The following is a 20,548-nucleotide window of genomic DNA, read 5'->3' as shown; positions in this document are numbered from 1 at the left end:
TAAACCATTCTGGCCCCCCACCATCACCTAAGGTTGAGTTTACTGGGCCCACACGATCACCAAAGGTAGAGATTCTTAGCCTCACCACCACCACCCCCCAAGATCACCTAAGGCTTAGTTTCCAGGTGAGTTGGGACACATCACCTAAGGTTGATATTCATAGGGCCTTACAATCTCCTAAGGGGGAGTTCCCTAAGCCCCCACAATCACCAAAGGCAAGTTTCCTGGGGGTCCTTGTCGACTAAGGTAGACAATCCAGGCCCCGCACGACCGACTATCGTAGATTATCGTGGCTCCCACAGTCACTTCAGGATGAGGTGATTACCTAAGGGTGAGCTGCCTGTACCCCACATTCACATAAGGTAGAGATTCCTGGGCCCCCGTAGTCACCTATGGTAGATTTTCCTGGCCCCCTCAAAATTAACTAAGGTGGACATCCTGGCCTCACACAATCACCTAAGGTCCATATGCATGGTCCCCCACAAACACCTAAGGTACAGTTTCCTGAGCCCTCACAATCACCTAACATGGACTTTCCTCAGGCCCCTGGGATCACCTGAGGTAGAACACGTCAGGTCCAAAAATACCTAAGGTTCAATAATCTGGGCCCCCACAGTCAAGTAAGGTCAAGTTTCTCGGGTCTCGCAGTCACCTGCAGTCCAGTTTCCTGGGCCACCTCAGTCACCTAAGGTCTAGTTTCCTGGGGCCCCACAGTCAACTAATAGGCAGAGATCCCTGGCCCACAATCAACTAACGTACCTTTTCCTGGGACCCCGCAACCACCTAAGGTAGAGTGTACGGGGCAACCACAATCACTGACATAGCGGATCCTGGCCTCACGATCACCTAAGCTAGTTCCCTGGGCCCCTAGAAGCAGTAAGGTATAGTTTCTTGGGCACCCACAGTCATGGAAGCTAGCGTTCCCTGGCCCCCGTAATCACCTAAGGTAGTTTCATGGACCGTCACAAAAAACTCACCTAGAGTTTTCTGGGACCCCATAATCACCTGAGGGGAGATTCCTGACCCCCTACAATCACCTAAGCTGGAGCATCCCGGGACCCAACATTCGCCGAAGGTAGAGTTTCCTGGACCCACAATCACCTAAGCTAGAGGTTTCTGGGCCCCCACAATCACCTAAGCCAGCGTTTCATGGGTCCCCAAATCCCCTAATGTAGAGTGTTCTGCGACCCCACAATCATCTAAACTAGAGACTCCTAGGCCCCCCAAATCAACTCAGATCATTTCCTGAGCCTCTACAAACACATAAGGTAGAATGTCCAGGGCCGCCCCCCCCCCCATAATTACCTAAGGTATAGATTCTTGGGCACCCACAATCAACTAGGATTTGTTTCCTGGGCCTCCAAAGTCCCTTACGTTAGAGATAGGGGTCTAGAAAAATCACCAAATGGAGAGTTTCCTGGCCCCACACAAACACATACTTGTTTCCTGGGCTCCGACAATCACCTAAGGTATTATTTCCCGGCTCCCCTCAGTGACCTAAGATCGAGTTTCTGACTCCCCAAATCACCTAAGTTAGAGATTCCTGTGCTCCCACCATTACCTAATGTAGAGTTCCTTGGGACCACACAATCCCCTAAGGCTGGGTTTCCTGAAACCCCAAAATCACCTCAGGTAGACTTTAGGCCATGTTCGCCCACTAGAGAACTTCTGAAGCCCACAACACCTCAGGTAGAATTTTCCAAGCCCCCGCAATCACCTAAGGTGGAGTATCCTGGCCCCATAATCAACTCAGCTCGACTTTCCTTGTGCACCCACAGTCACCTACATAGAATTGCCTCAGCTACCGTCATCACGTAAGGTATAGTTTCCTGAACGCCCCAACACCTAGGTCGAGTTTCCAGGGCCTCATAATGCCTTAAAGGTAGATTTGATTAGGCCCCCACCATTGCTTGCACAGAATTTCCAGGCACCCACATCACCTAGGTAGAGATTCCTGGGCCCCCACCATCACCATAGCTAGATTCTCCTGAGGTCACAATCACGTAACGTCGTAAGCTTTCAACCCCACAGAATTAATTAAGGAAGACTATCCTGGTCCCCCACAATCACTTAACACAGAATTTCCTGGCCCTCCGCACTCCCATAGGGGAGAGTTTCTTGGGTACCAACAATCACCTAAGCTAGAGTTTTCTGGCCCTACAATCACCTAAGTTAGACCTTTCTTGGTACACCCCCCCAATCAACTAAGGTAAATTCCCTGTGCCCCTCAATCGACTCAGATAGGGTTCCTGGGCCACCAAAATAACCTACGTTAGAGTTACCCAAACCACCATGATCACCTATGGTCGAGGTTTTAGGGCCCACATAATCACGTACGCTAGAGCTTCCTGGGCACCACAATCACAGTAGATTGTCTAGGGTCCCCACAGTCACCTAAGGTACAATTACCTTTGGCCAAACGATCACCCAAGGTAGAATTTCCTTGGTCCACAACCACCGATCACCGGAACTAGAGTTTCTTAGGCCCACACTCACTGAAGGTAAATATTCCTAGTCCCACCAAAATCACCTAAGGTAAGAGTCTCCTGAGCCCACAATCACTTAAGGTCAACTTTCCTGGGACCACTTCCACCCGAGGTAGAGTTTCCCGGGCCCCCAACACCTAAGGGGGAGTTTCCTGGGCCCTCACTATCACCTGTGGCAGTTACCTGGCCCAATTGCCTAGCTAGAGATTCCTTTCAGTTAGACATTCCTAGGCTCACAGGCACCTAAGCTAGACTTTTTGGCCCACCACGTCCACCTCGGTAAAGTTTGGGCCACAATCACCTACTTTAGAGTTTCCTGGGCTCCCACAATCCCCTACGGCAGAATGGTCTGCACCCCCTACCAGCAATTCTAAGGTAGAATTTTGGGACCCCCACAATGAACTAAAATAGATTTTCCGGAGTACCCACAATCACCTAAACTAGAATTTCCTGGTGCCCCCGCCAACGGAGAGTTCCTGGGCCCCCACAATCAAGGAAGGTAAGCATCACTTAAGCTAGATTTCATCTGGACCCTCAAAATCACCTAAGGTGGAGTTTCCTGGGTCCCCACCATCAATTATGTTATAGTTTCCTTGGACAACGCTCACCTAAGGTACCACCCCCTGGAGCCCCACACTCACCTGAAGCCGTCTTTCCTGGGCCCACCGTCACCTAACTAATAGTTTTGGGCCCCACAATTACCTAAGGGAGAGACTTCTCGGCCCACAATCACTTATGGTAGAAGTTCCCTGGCCATCAAAATCACTTAAGGTAGACTTTCCTGGGCCCCCACAATCACATAAGCTACTACCTTTGCCTCCACAATCACCAAAGCTAGACTTGCCTGAGACCGAAAGCACCGAACATAGAGACTCCTGGGCCCCCCGAATCACCTAAGCTAGAGTTTCCAGGGTGCCACAGTCACATCCACAAGGATTTTCTGAGCCCCCACCATCGCCTAAGGTAGAATTCCAGAGACCCCCAAAATCACCTAACGTAGGGTATCACGAGCCCCCAAGAATCACATAAGCTAGGTTTCTGGGCCTCCTAAATAACGTAAAGTAAGATTTCCTAGGGCACAAAATCACTCTTATACTTCCATGGCCCCCACGGGGAACCAAGGTAGAATGTCCTGCTCCTATCATCACCTAAGCTCGAGTTTCCTGGGCCCACAATAACCTAAGATACTTTACTGGCTGTCCACACTCTGCTAAGCTCAAGTGTTTAAGACCCCCAAATCACCTAAGGAAGAGGTTTATGGCCCACTACAATCACATAACGTACAGTTTGGGGCCACTAGTATAGCCTTTCCTGGGTAGAATTTCTTGTAACAATCATCTAAGGTAGCCTTCCTGGGCCCACACAGTCACATAAGGCAGAGTTTCAAGAGGCCACAATCACCTAAGATGGGTATTCTTGGGTTTACAATCACCTAAATAATTGGTTTTCGCCCGCACAATCACATAGGGAAGAATTTCGAGGCACCCCTCAGTGAATGAAGACAGGGCAAGCTAAGAAGCACAAGCACCTGAGCTAGTGTTTCTTGGGCCCCCACAATAACTTACGAGTTTTCTGGGCTCCCAATCACCTAGAGTCTCCTGGGTCCCCAAAGGCGACCATGGCAGAATTTGATGCCCTCCCGAAATCAACTACGTTACACTCTCCCGGCACCCCCAATCATCTAAGGTCGAGTGTCCTGGGCCCCAACAATGTCTAAGGTCAAGATTCACGGATCCCAGTATCACCTTTGGCAGAATTTTCCTGTCCTTTGGCCCCACAATCAACTAAGGTCAAGTTTCCTGTCCTGCCACAATAACCTAAGATAGATATATGTTCCCCTACAATCACCTAAGGTCGAGTCTCTGGGGGCCCCACTATCACCGAAGTCAAGTTTCCAGCACCTCCACGAGCTCCATGAGCTCCAGAGCTCGAGCTTCCAGGGTCCCCACGGTCACCAAGAAGGAGTTTTCTGGGCCTCCACAATCTCCTAGTGTCAAAGTTCTTGGGCCACCATCGTCTCGTAAGGTAGAGTTTCCCAGGCTCATAATCACCTGAGGTCAAGTTTTGGGAGACCCCACAAACACATAAGATGGAGTTTCTCTGGCCAACAATCTCCTCAGTAGAGATTCCTGGATTCCCACCATCACCTAAGGTCCAATTTTCAGCGTCCCCACAATCACCAAGGAAGAGTTTCCTGGGACACCACTGCCACCTCAGGTTGAGTTTATGGGTCCCACAATCACTTAAGGTTGAATCTCCCAGGTGTCCACAATCACCTAAGGTATAGTTTCCTAGGCCGCCATCACCAAATAAGGTAGATTTTCCCAGGCCCCCACTATCTTCTAAGGGTGATTTCATGGACCCCCACAATCACTAAAGCTAGTGTCCTCACAAACAACAGGGTAGAATTTCCTAGCCCCTCCATGATCCAGTCAACTAAGGTAAACCATTCTGGCCCCCCACCATCACCTAAGGTTGAGTTTACTGGGCCCACACGATCACCAAAGGTAGAGATTCTTAGCCTCACCACCACCACCCCCCAAGATCACCTAAGGCTGAGTTTCCAGGTGAGTTGGGACACATCACCTAAGGTTGATATTCATAGGGCCTTACAATCTCCTAAGGGGGAGTTCCCTAAGCCCCCACAATCACCAAAGGCAAGTTTCCTGGGGGTCCTTGTCGACTAAGGTAGACAATCCAGGCCCCACACGACCAACTATCGTAGATTATCGTGGCTCCCACAGTCACTTCAGGATGAGGTGATTACCTAAGGGTGAGCTGCCTGTACCCCACATTCACATAAGGTAGAGATTCCTGGGCCCCCGTAGTCACCTATGGTAGATTTTCCTGGCCCCCTCAAAATTAACTAAGGTGGACATCCTGGCCTCACACAATCACCTAAGGTCCATATGCATGGTCCCCCACAAACACCTAAGGTACAGTTTCCTGAGCCCTCACAATCACCTAACATGGACTTTCCTCAGGCCCCTGGGATCACCTGAGGTAGAACACGTCAGGTCCAAAAATACCTAAGGTTCAATAATCTGGGCCCCCACAGTCAAGTAAGGTCAAGTTTCTCGGGTCTCGCAGTCACCTGCAGTCCAGTTTCCTGGGCCACCTCAGTCACATAAGGTCTAGTTTCCTGGGGCCCCACAGTCAACTAATAGGCAGAGATCCCTGGCCCACAATCAACTAACGTACCTTTTCCTGGGACCCCGCAACCACCTAAGGTAGAGTGTATGGGGCAACCACAATCACTGACATAGCGGATCCTGGCCTCACAATCACCTAAGCTAGTTCCCTGGGCCCCTAGAAGCAGTAAGGTGTAGTTTCTTGGGCACCCACAGTCATGGAAGCTAGCGTTCCCTGGCCCCCGTAATCATCTAAGGTAGTTTCATGGACCGTCACAAACAACTCACCTAGAGTTTTCTGGGACCCCATAATCACCTGAGGGGAGATTCCTGACCCCCTACAATCACCTAAGCTGGAGCATCCCGGGACCCAACATTCGCCGAAGGTAGAGTTTCCTGGACCCACAATCACCTAAGCTAGAGGTTTCTGGGCCCCCACAATCACCTAAGCCAGCGTTTCATGGGTCCCCAAATCCCCTAAGGTAGAGTGTTCTGCGACCCCACAATCATCTAAACTAGAGACTCCTAGGCCCCCCAAATCAACTCAGATCATTTCCTGAGCCTCTACAAACACATAAGGTAGAATGTCCAGGCCCGCCCCCCCCCCATAATTACCTAAGGTATAGTTTCTTGGGCACCCACAATCAACTAGGATTTGTTTCCTGGGCCTCCAAAGTCCCTTACGTTAGAGATAGGGGCCTAGAAAAATCACTAAATGGAGAGTTTCCTGGCCCCACACAAACACATACTTGTTTCCTGGGCTCCGACAATCACCTAAGGTATTATTTCCCGGCTCCTCTCAGTGACCTAAGATCGAGTTTCTGACTCCCCAAATCACCTAAGTTAGAGATTCCTGTGCTCCCACCATTACCTAATGTAGAGTTCCTTGGGACCACACAATCCCCTAAGGCTGGGTTTCCTGAAACCCCAAAATCACCTCAGGTAGACTTTAGGCCATGTTCGCCCACTAGAGAACTTCTGAAGCCCACAACAGCTCAGGTAGAATTTTCCAAGCCCCCGCAATCACCTAAGGTGGAGTATCCTGGCCCCATAATCAACTCAGCTCGACTTTCCTTGTGCACCCCCAGTCACCTACATAGAATTGCCTCAGCTACCGTCATCACGTAAGGTATAGTTTCCTGAACGCCCCAACACCTAGGTCGAGTTTCCAGGGCCTCATAATGCCTTAAAGGTAGATTTGATTAGGCCCCCACCATTGCTTGCACAGAATTTCCAGGCACCCACATCACCTAGGTAGAGATTCCTGGGCCCCCACCATCACCATAGCTAGATTCTCCTGAGGTCACAATCACGTAACGTCGTAAGCTTTCAACCCCACAGAATTAATTAAGGAAGACTATCCTGGTCCCCCACAATCACTTAACACAGAATTTCCTGGCCCTCCGCACTCCCATAGGGGAGAGTTTCTTGGGTACCAACAATCACCTAAGCTAGAGTTTTCTGGCCCTACAATCACCTAAGTTAGACCTTTCTTGGTACACCCCCCCAATCAACTAAGGTAAATTCCCTGTGCCCCTCAATCGACTCAGATAGGGTTCCTGGGCCACCAAAATAACCTACGTTAGAGTTACCCAAACCACCATGATCACCTATGGTCGAGGTTTTAGGGCCCACATAATCACGTACGCTAGAGCTTCCTGGGCACCACAATCACAGTAGATTGTCTAGGGTCCCCACAGTCACCTAAGGTACAATTACCTTTGGCCAAACGATCACCCAAGGTAGAATTTCCTTGGTCCACAACCACCGATCACCGGAACTAGAGTTTCTTAGGCCCACACTCACTGAAGGTAAATATTCCTAGTCCCACCAAAATCACCTAAGGTAAGAGTCTCCTGAGCCCACAATCACTTAAGGTCAACTTTCCTGGGACCACTTCCACCCGAGGTAGAGTTTCCCGGGCCCCCAACACCTAAGGGGGAGTTTCCTGGGCCCTCACTATCACCTGTGGCAGTTACCTGGCCCAATTGCCTAGCTAGAGATTCCTTTCAGTTAGACATTCCTAGGCTCACAGGCACCTAAGCTAGACTTTTTGGCCCACCACGTCCACCTCGGTAAAGTTTGGGCCACAATCACCTACTTTAGAGTTTCCTGGGCTCCCACAATCCCCTACGGCAGAATGGTCTGCACCCCCTACCAGCAATTCTAAGGTAGAATTTTGGGACCCCCACAATGAACTAAAATAGATTTTCTGGAGTACCCACAATCACCTAAACTAGAATTTCCTGGTGCCCCCGCCAACGGAGAGTTCCTGGGCCCCCACAATCAAGGAAGGTAAGCATCACTTAAGCTAGATTTCATCTGGACCCTCAAAATCACCTAAGGTGGAGTTTCCTGGGTCCCCACCATCAATTATGGTATAGTTTCCTTGGACAACGCTCACCTAAGGTACCACCCCCTGGAGCCCCACACTCACCTGAAGCCGTCTTTCCTGGGCCCACCGTCACCTAACTAATAGTTTTGGGCCCCACAATTACCTAAGGGAGAGACTTCTCGGCCCACAATCACTTATGGTAGAAGTTCCCTGGCCATCAAAATCACTTAAGGTAGACTTTCCTGGGCCCCCACAATCACATAAGCTACTACCTTTGCCTCCACAATCACCAAAGCTAGACTTGCCTGAGACCGAAAGCACCGAACATAGAGACTCCTGGGCCCCCCGAATCACCTAAGCTAGAGTTTCCAGGGTGCCACAGTCACATCCACAAGGATTTTCTGAGCCCCCACCATCGCCTAAGGTAGAATTCCAGAGACCCCCAAAATCACCTAACGTAGGGTATCACGAGCCCCCAAGAATCACATAAGCTAGGTTTCTGGGCCTCCTAAATAACGTAAAGTAAGATTTCCTAGGGCACAAAATCACTCTTATACTTCCATGGCCCCCACGGGGAACCAAGGTAGAATGTCCTGCTCCTATCATCACCTAAGCTCGAGTTTCCTGGGCCCACAATAACCTAAGATACTTTACTGGCTGTCCACACTCTGCTAAGCTCAAGTGTTTAAGACCCCCAAATCACCTAAGGAAGAGGTTTATGGCCCACTACAATCACATAACGTACAGTTTGGGGCCACTAGTATAGCCTTTCCTGGGTAGAATTTCTTGTAACAATCATCTAAGGTAGCCTTCCTGGGCCCACACAGTCACATAAGGCAGAGTTTCAAGAGGCCACAATCACCTAAGATGGGTATTCTTGGGTTTACAATCACCTAAATAATTGGTTTTCGCCCGCACAATCACATAGGGAAGAATTTCGAGGCACCCCTCAGTGAATGAAGACAGGGCAAGCTAAGAAGCACAAGCACCTGAGCTAGTGTTTCTTGGGCCCCCACAATAACTTACGAGTTTTCTGGGCTCCCAATCACCTAGAGTCTCCTGGGTCCCCAAAGGCGACCATGGCAGAATTTGATGCCCTCCCGAAATCAACTACGTTACACTCTCCCGGCACCCCCAATCATCTAAGGTCGAGTGTCCTGGGCCCCAACAATGTCTAAGGTCAAGATTCACGGATCCCAGTATCACCTTTGGCAGAATTTTCCTGTCCTTTGGCCCCACAATCAACTAAGGTCAAGTTTCCTGTCCTGCCACAATAACCTAAGATAGATATATGTTCCCCTACAATCACCTAAGGTCGAGTCTCTGGGGGCCCCACTATCACCGAAGTCAAGTTTCCAGCACCTCCACGAGCTCCATGAGCTCCAGAGCTCGAGCTTCCAGGGTCCCCACGGTCACCAAGAAGGAGTTTTCTGGGCCTCCACAATCTCCTAGTGTCAAAGTTCTTGGGCCACCATCGTCTCGTAAGGTAGAGTTTCCCAGGCTCATAATCACCTGAGGTCAAGTTTTGGGAGACCCCACAAACACATAAGATGGAGTTTCTCTGGCCAACAATCTCCTCAGTAGAGATTCCTGGATTCCCACCATCACCTAAGGTCCAATTTTCAGCGTCCCCACAATCACCAAGGAAGAGTTTCCTGGGACACCACTGCCACCTCAGGTTGAGTTTATGGGTCCCACAATCACTTAAGGTTGAATCTCCCAGGTGTCCACAATCACCTAAGGTATAGTTTCCTAGGCCGCCATCACCAAATAAGGTAGATTTTCCCAGGCCCCCACTATCTTCTAAGGGTGATTTCATGGACCCCCACAATCACTAAAGCTAGTGTCCTCACAAACAACAGGGTAGAATTTCCTAGCCCCTCCATGATCCAGTCAACTAAGGTAAACCATTCTGGCCCCCCACCATCACCTAAGGTTGAGTTTACTGGGCCCACACGATCACCAAAGGTAGAGATTCTTAGCCTCACCACCACCACCCCCCAAGATCACCTAAGGCTGAGTTTCCAGGTGAGTTGGGACACATCACCTAAGGTTGATATTCATAGGGCCTTACAATCTCCTAAGGGGGAGTTCCCTAAGCCCCCACAATCACCAAAGGCAAGTTTCCTGGGGGTCCTTGTCGACTAAGGTAGACAATCCAGGCCCCACACGACCGACTATCGTAGATTATCGTGGCTCCCACAGTCACTTCAGGATGAGGTGATTACCTAAGGGTGAGCTGCCTGTACCCCACATTCACATAAGGTAGAGATTCCTGGGCCCCCGTAGTCACCTATGGTAGATTTTCCTGGCCCCCTCAAAATTAACTAAGGTGGACATCCTGGCCTCACACAATCACCTAAGTTCCATATGCATGGTCCCCCACAAACACCTAAGGTACAGTTTCCTGAGCCCTCACAATCACCTAACATGGACTTTCCTCAGGCCCCTGGGATCACCTGAGGTAGAACACGTCAGGTCCAAAAATACCTAAGGTTCAATAATCTGGGCCCCCACAGTCAAGTAAGGTCAAGTTTCTCGGGTCTCGCAGTCAACTGCAGTCCAGTTTCCTGGGCCACCTCAGTCACATAAGGTCTAGTTTCCTGGGGCCCCACAGTCAACTAATAGGCAGAGATCCCTGGCCCACAATCAACTAACGTACCTTTTCCTGGGACCCCGCAACCACCTAAGGTAGAGTGTACGGGGCAACCACAATCACTGACATAGCGGATCCTGGCCTCACAATCACCTAAGCTAGTTCCCTGGGCCCCTAGAAGCAGTAAGGTATAGTTTCTTGGGCACCCACAGTCATGGAAGCTAGCGTTCCCTGGCCCCCGTAATCACCTAAGGTAGTTTCATGGACCGTCACAAACAACTCACCTAGAGTTTTCTGGGACCCCATAATCACCTGAGGGGAGATTCCTGACCCCCTACAATCACCTAAGCTGGAGCATCCCGGGACCCAACATTCGCCGAAGGTAGAGTTTCCTGGACCCACAATCACCTAAGCTAGAGGTTTCTGGGCCCCCACAATCACCTAAGCCAGCGTTTCATGGGTCCCCAAATCCCCTAAGGTAGAGTGTTCTGCGACCCCACAATCATCTAAACTAGAGACTCCTAGGCCCCCCAAATCAACTCAGATCATTTCCTGAGCCTCTACAAACACATAAGGTAGAATGTCCAGGCCCGCCCCCCCCCCCATAATTACCTAAGGTATAGTTTCTTGGGCACCCACAATCAACTAGGATTTGTTTCCTGGGCCTCCAAAGTCCCTTACGTTAGAGATAGGGGCCTAGAAAAATCACTAAATGGAGAGTTTCCTGGCCCCACACAAACACATACTTGTTTCCTGGGCTCCGACAATCACCTAAGGTATTATTTCCCGGCTCCTCTCAGTGACCTAAGATCGAGTTTCTGACTCCCCAAATCACCTAAGTTAGAGATTCCTGTGCTCCCACCATTACCTAATGTAGAGTTCCTTGGGACCACACAATCCCCTAAGGCTGGGTTTCCTGAAACCCCAAAATCACCTCAGGTAGACTTTAGGCCATGTTCGCCCACTAGAGAAATTCTGAAGCCCACAACACCTCAGGTAGAATTTTCCAAGCCCCCGCAATCACCTAAGGTGGAGTATCCTGGCCCCATAATCAACTCAGCTCGACTTTCCTTGTGCACCCACAGTCACCTACATAGAATTGCCTCAGCTACCGTCATCACGTAAGGTATAGTTTCCTGAACGCCCCAACACCTAGGTCGAGTTTCCAGGGCCTCATAATGCCTTAAAGGTAGATTTGATTAGGCCCCCACCATTGCTTGCACAGAATTTCCAGGCACCCACATCACCTAGGTAGACTTTCCGGGACCCCCACCATCACCATAGCTAGATTTTCCTGAGGTCACAATCACCTAACGTCGTAAGCTTTCAACCCCACAGAAGTACTTAAGGAAGACTATCCTGGTCCCCCACAATCACTTAACACAGAATTTCCTGGCCCTCCGCACTCCCATAGGGGAGAGTTTCTTGGGTACCAACAATCACCTAAGCTAGAGTTTTCTGGCCCTAAAATCACCTAAGTTAGACCTTTCTTGGTACACCCCGCCCAATCAACTAAGGTAAATTCCCTGTGCCCCTCAATCGACTCAGATAGGGTTCCTGGGCCACCCAAATAACCTACGTTAGAGTTACCCAACCCACCATGATCACCTATGGTCGAGGTTTTAGGGCCCACATAATCACGTACACTGGAGCTTCCTGGGCACCGCAATCACAATAGATTGTCTAGGGTCCCCACAGTCACCTAAGGTACAATTACCTTTGGCCAAACGATCACCCAAGGTAGAATTTCCTTGGTCCACAACCACCGATCACCGGAACTAGAGTTTCTTAGGCCCACACTCACTGAAGGTAAATATTCCTAGTCCCACCAAAATCACCTAAGGTAAGTGTCTCCTGAGCCCACAATCACTTAAGGTCAACTTTCCTGGGACCACTTCCACCCGAGGTAGAGCTTCCCGAGCCCCCAACACCTAAGGGGGAGTTTCCTTGGCCCTCACTATCACCTGTGGCAGTTACCTGGCCCAATTGCCTAGCTAGAGATTCCTTTCAGTTAGACATTCCTAGGCTCACAGGCACCTAAGCTAGACTTTTTGGCCCACCACGTCCACCTCGGTAAAGTTTGGGCCACAATCACCTACTTTAGAGTTTCCTGGGCTCCCACAATCCCCTACGGCAGAATGGTCTGCACTCCCTACCAGCAATTGTAAGGTAGAATTTTGGGACCCCCACAATGAACTAAAATAGATTTTCCGGAGTACCCACAATCACCTAAACTAGAATTTCCTGTTGCCCCCGCCAAAGGAGAGTTCCTGGGCCCCCACAATCAAGGAAGGTAAGCATCACTTAAGCTAGATTTCACCTGGACCCTCAAAATCACCTAAGGTGGAGTTTCCTGGGTCCCCACCATCAGTTATGGTATAGTTTGCTTGGACTACGCTCACCTAAGGTACCACCCCCTGGAGCCCCACACTCACCTGAAGCCGTCTTTCCTGGGCCCACCGTCACCTAACTAATAGTTTTGTGCCCCAGAATTACCTAAGGGAGAGACTTCTCGGCCCACAATCACTTATGGTAGAAGTTCCCGGGCCATCAAAATCACTTAAGGTAGACTTTCCTGGGCCCCCACAATCACATAAGCTACTACCTTTGCCTCCACAATCACCAAAGCTAGACTTGCCTGAGACCGAAAGCACCGAACATAGAGACTCCTGGGCCCCCCGAATCACCTAAGCTAGAGTTTCCAGGGTGCCACAGTCACATCCACAAGGATTTTCTGAGCCCCCACCATCGCCTAAGGTAGAATTCCAGAGACCCCCAAAATCACCTAACGTAGGATATCACGAGCCCCCAAGAATCACATAAGCTAGGTTTCTGGGCCTCCTAAATAACGTAAAGTAAGATTTCCTAGGGCACAAAATCACTCTTATACTTCCATGGCCCCCACGGGGAACTAAGGTACAATGTCCTGCTCCTATCATCACCTAAGCTCGAGTTTCCTGGGCCCACAATAACCTAAGATACTTTACTGGCTGTCCACACTCTGCTAAGCTCAAGTGTTTAAGACCCCCAAATCACCTAAGGAAGAGGTTTATGGCCCACTACAATCACATAACGTACAGTTTGGGGCCACTAGTATAGCCTTTCCTGGGTAGAATTACTTGTAACACTCATCTAAGGTAGCCTTCCTGGGCCCACACAGTCACATAAGGCAGAGTTTCAAGAGGCCACAATCACCTAAGATGGGTATTCTTGGGTTTACAATCACCTAAATAATTGGTTTTCGCCCGCACAATCACATAGGGAAGAATTTCGAGGCACCCCTCAGTGAATGAAGACAGGGCAAGCTAAGAAGCACAAGCACCTGAGCTAGTGTTTCTTGGGCCCCCACAATAACTTACGAGTTTTCTGGGCTCCCAATCACCTAGAGTCTCCTGGGTCCCCAAAGGCGACCATGGCAGAATTTGATGCCCTCCCGAAATCAACTACGTTACACTCTCCCGGCACCCCCAATCATCTAAGGTCGAGTGTCCTGGGCCCCAACAATGTCTAAGGTCAAGATTCACGGATCCCAGTATCACCTTTGGCAGAATTTTCCTGTCCTTTGGCCCCACAATCAACTAAGGTCAAGTTTCCTGTCCTGCCACAATAACCTAAGATAGATATATGTTCCCCTACAATCACCTAAGGTCGAGTCTCTGGGGGCCCCACTATCACCGAAGTCAAGTTTCCAGCACCTCCACGAGCTCCATGAGCTCCAGAGCTCGAGCTTCCAGGGTCCCCACGGTCACCAAGAAGGAGTTTTCTGGGCCTCCACAATCTCCTAGTGTCAAAGTTCTTGGGCCACCATCGTCTCGTAAGGTAGAGTTTCCCAGGCTCATAATCACCTGAGGTCAAGTTTTGGGAGACCCCACAAACACATAAGATGGAGTTTCTCTGGCCAACAATCTCCTCAGTAGAGATTCCTGGATTCCCACCATCACCTAAGGTCCAATTTTCAGCGTCCCCACAATCACCAAGGAAGAGTTTCCTGGGACCCCACTGCCACCTCAGGTTGAGTTTATGGGTCCCACAATCACTTAAGGTTGAATCTCCCAGGTGTCCACAATCACCTAAGGTATAGTTTCCTAGGCCGCCATCACCAAATAAGGTAGATTTTCCCAGGCCCCCACTATCTTCTAAGGGTGATTTCATGGACCCCCACAATCACTTAAGCTAGTGTCCTCACAAACAACAGGGTAGAATTTCCTAGCCCCTCCATGATCCAGTCAACTAAGGTAAACCATTCTGGCCCCCCACCATCACCTAAGGTTGAGTTTACTGGGCCCACACGATCACCAAAGGTAGAGATTCTTAGCCTCACCACCACCACCCCCCAAGATCACCTAAGGCTGAGTTTCCAGGTGAGTTGGGACACATCACCTAAGGTTGATATTCATAGGGCCTTACAATCTCCTAAGGGGGAGTTCCCTAAGCCCCCACAATCACCAAAGGCAAGTTTCCTGGGGGTCCTCGTCGACTAAGGTAGACAATCCAGGCCCCGCACGACCGACTATCGTAGATTATCGTGGCTCCCACAGTCACTTCAGGATGAGGTGATTACCTAAGTGTGAGCTGCCTGTACCCCACATTCACATAAGGTAGAGATTCCTGGGCCCCCGTAGTCACCTATGGTAGATTTTCCTGGCCCCCTCAAAATTAACTAAGGCGGTCGTCCTGGCCTCACACAATCACCTATGGTCCATACGCATGGTCCCCCACAAACACCTAAGGTACAGTTTCCTGAGCCCTCACAATCACCTAACATGGACTTTCCTCAGGCCCCTGGGATCACCTGAGGTAGATCACCTCAGGTCTGAAAATACCTAAGGTTCAATAATCTGGGCCCCCACAGTCAAGTAAGGTCAAGTTTCTCTGGTCTCGCAGTCACCTGCAGTCCAGTTTCCTGGGCCACCTCAGTCACCTAAGGTCTAGTTTCCTGGGGCCCCACAGTCAACTAATAGGCAGAGGTCCCTGGCCCACAATCAACTAACGTACATTTTCCTGGGACCCCGCAACCACCTAAGGTAGAGTGTACGGGGCAACCACAATCACTGACGTAGCGGATCCTGGCCTCACAATCACCTAAGCTAGTTCCCTGGGCCCCTAGAAGCAGTAAGGTATAGTTTCTTGGGCACCCACAGTCATGGAAGCTAGCGTTCCCTGGCCCCCGTAATCACCTAAGGTAGTTTCATGGACCGTCACAAACAACTCACCTAGAGTTTTCTGGGACCCCATAATCACCTGAGGGGAGATTCCTGACCCCCTACAATCACCTAAGCTGGAGCATCCCGGGACCCAACATTCGCCGAAGGTAGAGTTTCCTGGACCCACAATCACCTAAGCTAGAGGTTTCTGGGCCCCCACAATCACCTAAGCCAGCGTTTCATGGGTCCCCAAATCCCCTAAGGTAGAGTGTTCTGCGACCCCACAATCATCTAAACTAGAGACTCCTAGGCCCCCCAAATCAACTCAGATCATTTCCTGAGCCTCTACAAACACATAAGGTAGAATGTCCAGGCCCCCCCCCCACATAATTACCTAAGGTATAGTTTCTTGGGCACCCACAATCAACTAGGATTTGTTTCCTGGGCCTCCAAAGTCCCTTACATTAGAGATAGGGGTCTAGAAAAATCACCAAATTGAGAGTTTCCTGGCCCCACACAAACACATACTTGTTTCCTGGGCTCCGACAATCACCTAAGGTATTATTTCCCGGCTCCCCTCAGTGACCTAAGATCGAGTTTCTGACTCCCCAAATCACCTAAGTTAGAGATTCCTGTGCTCCCACCATTACCTAATGTAGAGTTCCTTGGGACCACACAATCCCCTAAGGCTGGGTTTCCTGAAACCCCAAAATCACCTCAGGTAGACTTTAGGCCATGTTCACCCACTAGAGAACTTCTGAAGCCCACAACACCTCAGGTAGAGTTTTCCAAGCCCCCGCAATCACCTAAGGTGGAGTATCCTGGCCCCATAATCAACTCAGCTCGACTTTCCTTGTGCACCCACAGTCACCTACATAGAATTGCCTCAGCTACCGTCATCACGTAAGGTATAGTTTCCTGAACGCCCCAACACCTAGGTCGAGTTTCCAGGGCCTCATAATGCCTTAAAGGTAGATTTGATTAGGCCCCCACCATTGCTTGCACAGAATTTCCAGGCACCCACATCACCTAGGTAGAGTTTCCGGGGCCCCCACCATCACCATAGCTAGATTCTCCTGAGGTCACAATCACCTAACGTCGTAAGCTTTCAACCCCACAGAATTACTTAAGGAAGACTATCCTGGTCCCCCACAATCACTTAACACAGAATTTCCTGGCCCTCCGCACTCCCATAGGGGAGAGTTTCTTGGGTACCAACAATCACCTAAGCTAAAGTTTTCTGGCCCTACAATCACCTAAGTTAGACCTTTCTTGGTACACCCCCCCAATCAACTAAGGTAAATTCCCTGTGCCCCTCAATCGACTCAGATAGGGTTCCTGGGCCACCAAAATAACCTACGTTAGAGTTACCCAAACCACCATGATCACCTATGGTCGAGGTTTTAGGGCCCACATAATCACGTACGCTAGAGCTTCCTGGGCACCACAATCACAGTAGATTGTCTAGGGTCCCCACAGTCACCTAAGGTACAATTACTTTTGGCCAAACGATCACCCAAGGTAGAATTTCCTTGGTCCACAACCACCGATCACCGGAACTAGAGTTTCTTAGGCCCACACTCACTGAAGGTAAATATTCCTAGTCCCACCAAAATCACCTAAGGTAAGAGTCTCCTGAGCCCACAATCACTTAAGGTCAACTTTCCTGGGACCACTTCCACCCGAGGTAGAGTTTCCCGGGCCCCCAACACCTAAGGGGGAGTTTCCTGGGCCCTCACTATCACCTGTGGCAGTTACCTGGCCCAATTGCCTAGCCAGAGATTCCTTTCAGTTAGACATTCCTAGGCTCACAGGCACCTAAGCTAGACTTTTTGGCCCACCACGTCCACCTCGGTAAAGTTTGGGCCACAATCACCTACTTTAGAGTTTCCTGGGCTCCCACAATCCCCTACGGCAGAATGGTCTGCACCCCCTACCAGCAATTCTAAGGTAGAATTTTGGGACCCCCACAATGAACTAAAATAGATTTTCCGGAGTACCCACAATCACCTAAACTAGAATTTCCTGGTGCCCCCGCCAACGGAGAGTTCCTGGGCCCCCACAATCAAGGAAGGTAAGCATCACTTAAGCTAGATTTCATCTGGACCCTCAAAATCACCTAAGGTGGAGTTTCCTGGGTCCCCACCATCAATTATGGTATAGTTTCCTTGGACAACGCTCACCTAAGGTACCACCCCCTGGAGCCCCACACTCACCTGAAGCCGTCTTTCCTGGGCCCACCGTCACCTAACTAATAGTTTTGGGCCCCACAATTACCTAAGGGAGAGACTTCTCGGCCCACAATCACTTATGGTAGAAGTTCCCTGGCCATCAAAATCACTTAAGGTAGACTTTCCTGGGCCCCCACAATCACATAAGCTACTACCTTTGCCTCCACAATCACCAAAGCTAGACTTGCCTGAGACCGAAAGCACCGAACATAGAGACTCCTGGGCCCCCCGAATCACCTAAGCTAGAGTTTCCAGGGTGCCACAGTCACATCCACAAGGATTTTCTGAGCCCCCACCATCGCCTAAGGTAGAATTCCAGAGACCCCCAAAATCACCTAACGTAGGGTATCACGAGCCCCCAAGAATCACATAAGCTAGGTTTCTGGGCCTCCTAAATAACGTAAAGTAAGATTTCCTAGGGCACAAAATCACTCTTATACTTCCATGGCCCCCACGGGGAACCAAGGTAGAATGTCCTGCTCCTATCATCACCTAAGCTCGAGTTTCCTGGGCCCACAGTAACCTAAGATACTTTACTGGCTGTCCACACTCTGCTAAGCTCAAGTGTTTAAGACCCCCAAATCACCTAAGGAAGAGGTTTATGGCCCACTACAATCACATAACGTACAGTTTGGGGCCACTAGTATAGCCTTTCCTGGGTAGAATTTCTTGTAACAATCATCTAAGGTAGCCTTCCTGGGCCCACACAGTCACATAAGGCAGAGTTTCAAGAGGCCACAATCACCTAAGATGGGTATTCTTGGGTTTACAATCACCTAAATAATTGGTTTTCGCCCGCACAATCACAGAGGGAAGAATTTCGAGGCACCCCTCAGTGAATGAAGACAGGGCAAGCTAAGAAGCACAAGCACCTGAGCTAGTGTTTCTTGGGCCCCCACAATAACTTACGAGTTTTCTGGGCTCCCAATCACCTAGAGTCTCCTGGGTCCCCAAAGGCGACTATGGTAGAATTTGATGCCCTCCCGAAATCAACTACGTTACACTCTCCCGGCACCCCCAATCATCTAAGGTCGAGTGTCCTGGGCCCCAACAATGTCTAAGGTCAAGATTCACGGATCCCAGTATCACCTTTGGCAGAATTTTCCTGTCCTTTGGCCCCACAATCAACTAAGGTCAAGTTTCCTGTCCTGCCACAATAACCTAAGATAGATATATGTTCCCCTACAATCACCTAAGGTCGAGTCTCTGGGGGCCCCACTATCACCGAAGTCAAGTTTCCAGCACCTCCACGAGCTCCATGAGCTCCAGAGCTCGAGCTTCCAGGGTCCCCACGGTCACCAAGAAGGAGTTTTCTGGGCCTCCACAATCTCCTAGTGTCAAAGTTCTTGGGCCACCATCGTCTCGTAAGGTAGAGTTTCCCAGGCTCATAATCACCTGAGGTCAAGTTTTGGGAGACCCCACAAACACATAAGATGGAGTTTCTCTGGCCAACAGTCTCCTCAGTAGAGATTCCTGGATTCCCACCATCACCTAAGGTCCAATTTTCAGCGTCCCCACAATCACCAAGGAAGAGTTTCCTGGAACCCCACTGCCACCTCAGGTTGAGTTTATGGGTCCCACAATCACTTAAGGTTGAATCTCCCAGGTGTCCACAATCACCTAAGGTATAGTTTCCTAGGCCGCCATCACCAAATAAGGTAGATTTTCCCAGGCCCCCACTATCTTCTAAGGGTGATTTCATGGACCCCCACAATCACTTAAGCTAGTGTCCTCACAAACAACAGGGTAGAATTTCCTAGCCCCTCCATGATCCAGTCAACTAAGGTAAACCATTCTGGCCCCCCACCATCACCTAAGGTTGAGTTTACTGGGCCCACACGATCACCAAATGTAGAGATTCTTAGCCTCACCACCACCACCCCCCAAGATCACCTAAGGCTGAGTTTCCAGGTGAGTTGGGACACATCACCTAAGGTTGATATTCATAGGGCCTTACAATCTCCTAAGGGGGAGTTCCCTAAGCCCCCACAATCACCAAAGGCAAGTTTCCTGGGGGTCCTCGTCAACTAAGGTAGACAATCCAGGCCCCGCACGACCGACTATCGTAGATTATCGAGGCTCCCACAGTCACTTCAGTATGAGGTGATTACCTAAGGGTGAGCTGCCTGTACCCCACATTCACATAAGGTAGAGATTCCTGGGCCCCCGTAGTCACCTATGGTAGATTTTCCTGGCCCCCTCAAAATTAACTAAGGCGGACGTCCTGGTCTCACACAATCACCTAAGGTCCATATGCATGGTCCCCCACAAACACCTAAGGTACAGTTTCCTGAGCCCTCACAATCACCTAACATGGACTTTCCTCAGGCCCCTGGGATCACCTGAGGTAGAACACGTCAGGTCCAAAAATACCTAAGGTTCAATAATCTGGGCCCCCACAGTCAAGTAAGGTCAAGTTTCTCGGGTCTCGCAGTCACCTGCAGTCCAGTTTCCTGGGCCACCTCAGTCACCTAAGGTCTAGTTTCCTGGGGCCCCACAGTCAACTAATAGGCAGAGGTCCCTGGCCCACAATCAACTAACGTACATTTTCCTGGGACCCCGCAACCACCTAAGGTAGAGTGTACGGGGCAACCACAATCACTGACATAGCGGATCCTGGCCTCA

Source organism: Eschrichtius robustus, chromosome 1, assembly GCF_028021215.1.
Source record: "Eschrichtius robustus isolate mEscRob2 chromosome 1, mEscRob2.pri, whole genome shotgun sequence".
In the NCBI taxonomy this organism is placed as follows: domain Eukaryota; kingdom Metazoa; phylum Chordata; class Mammalia; order Artiodactyla; family Eschrichtiidae; genus Eschrichtius; species Eschrichtius robustus.
Note: the sequence above shows the minus strand (reverse complement) of the source record.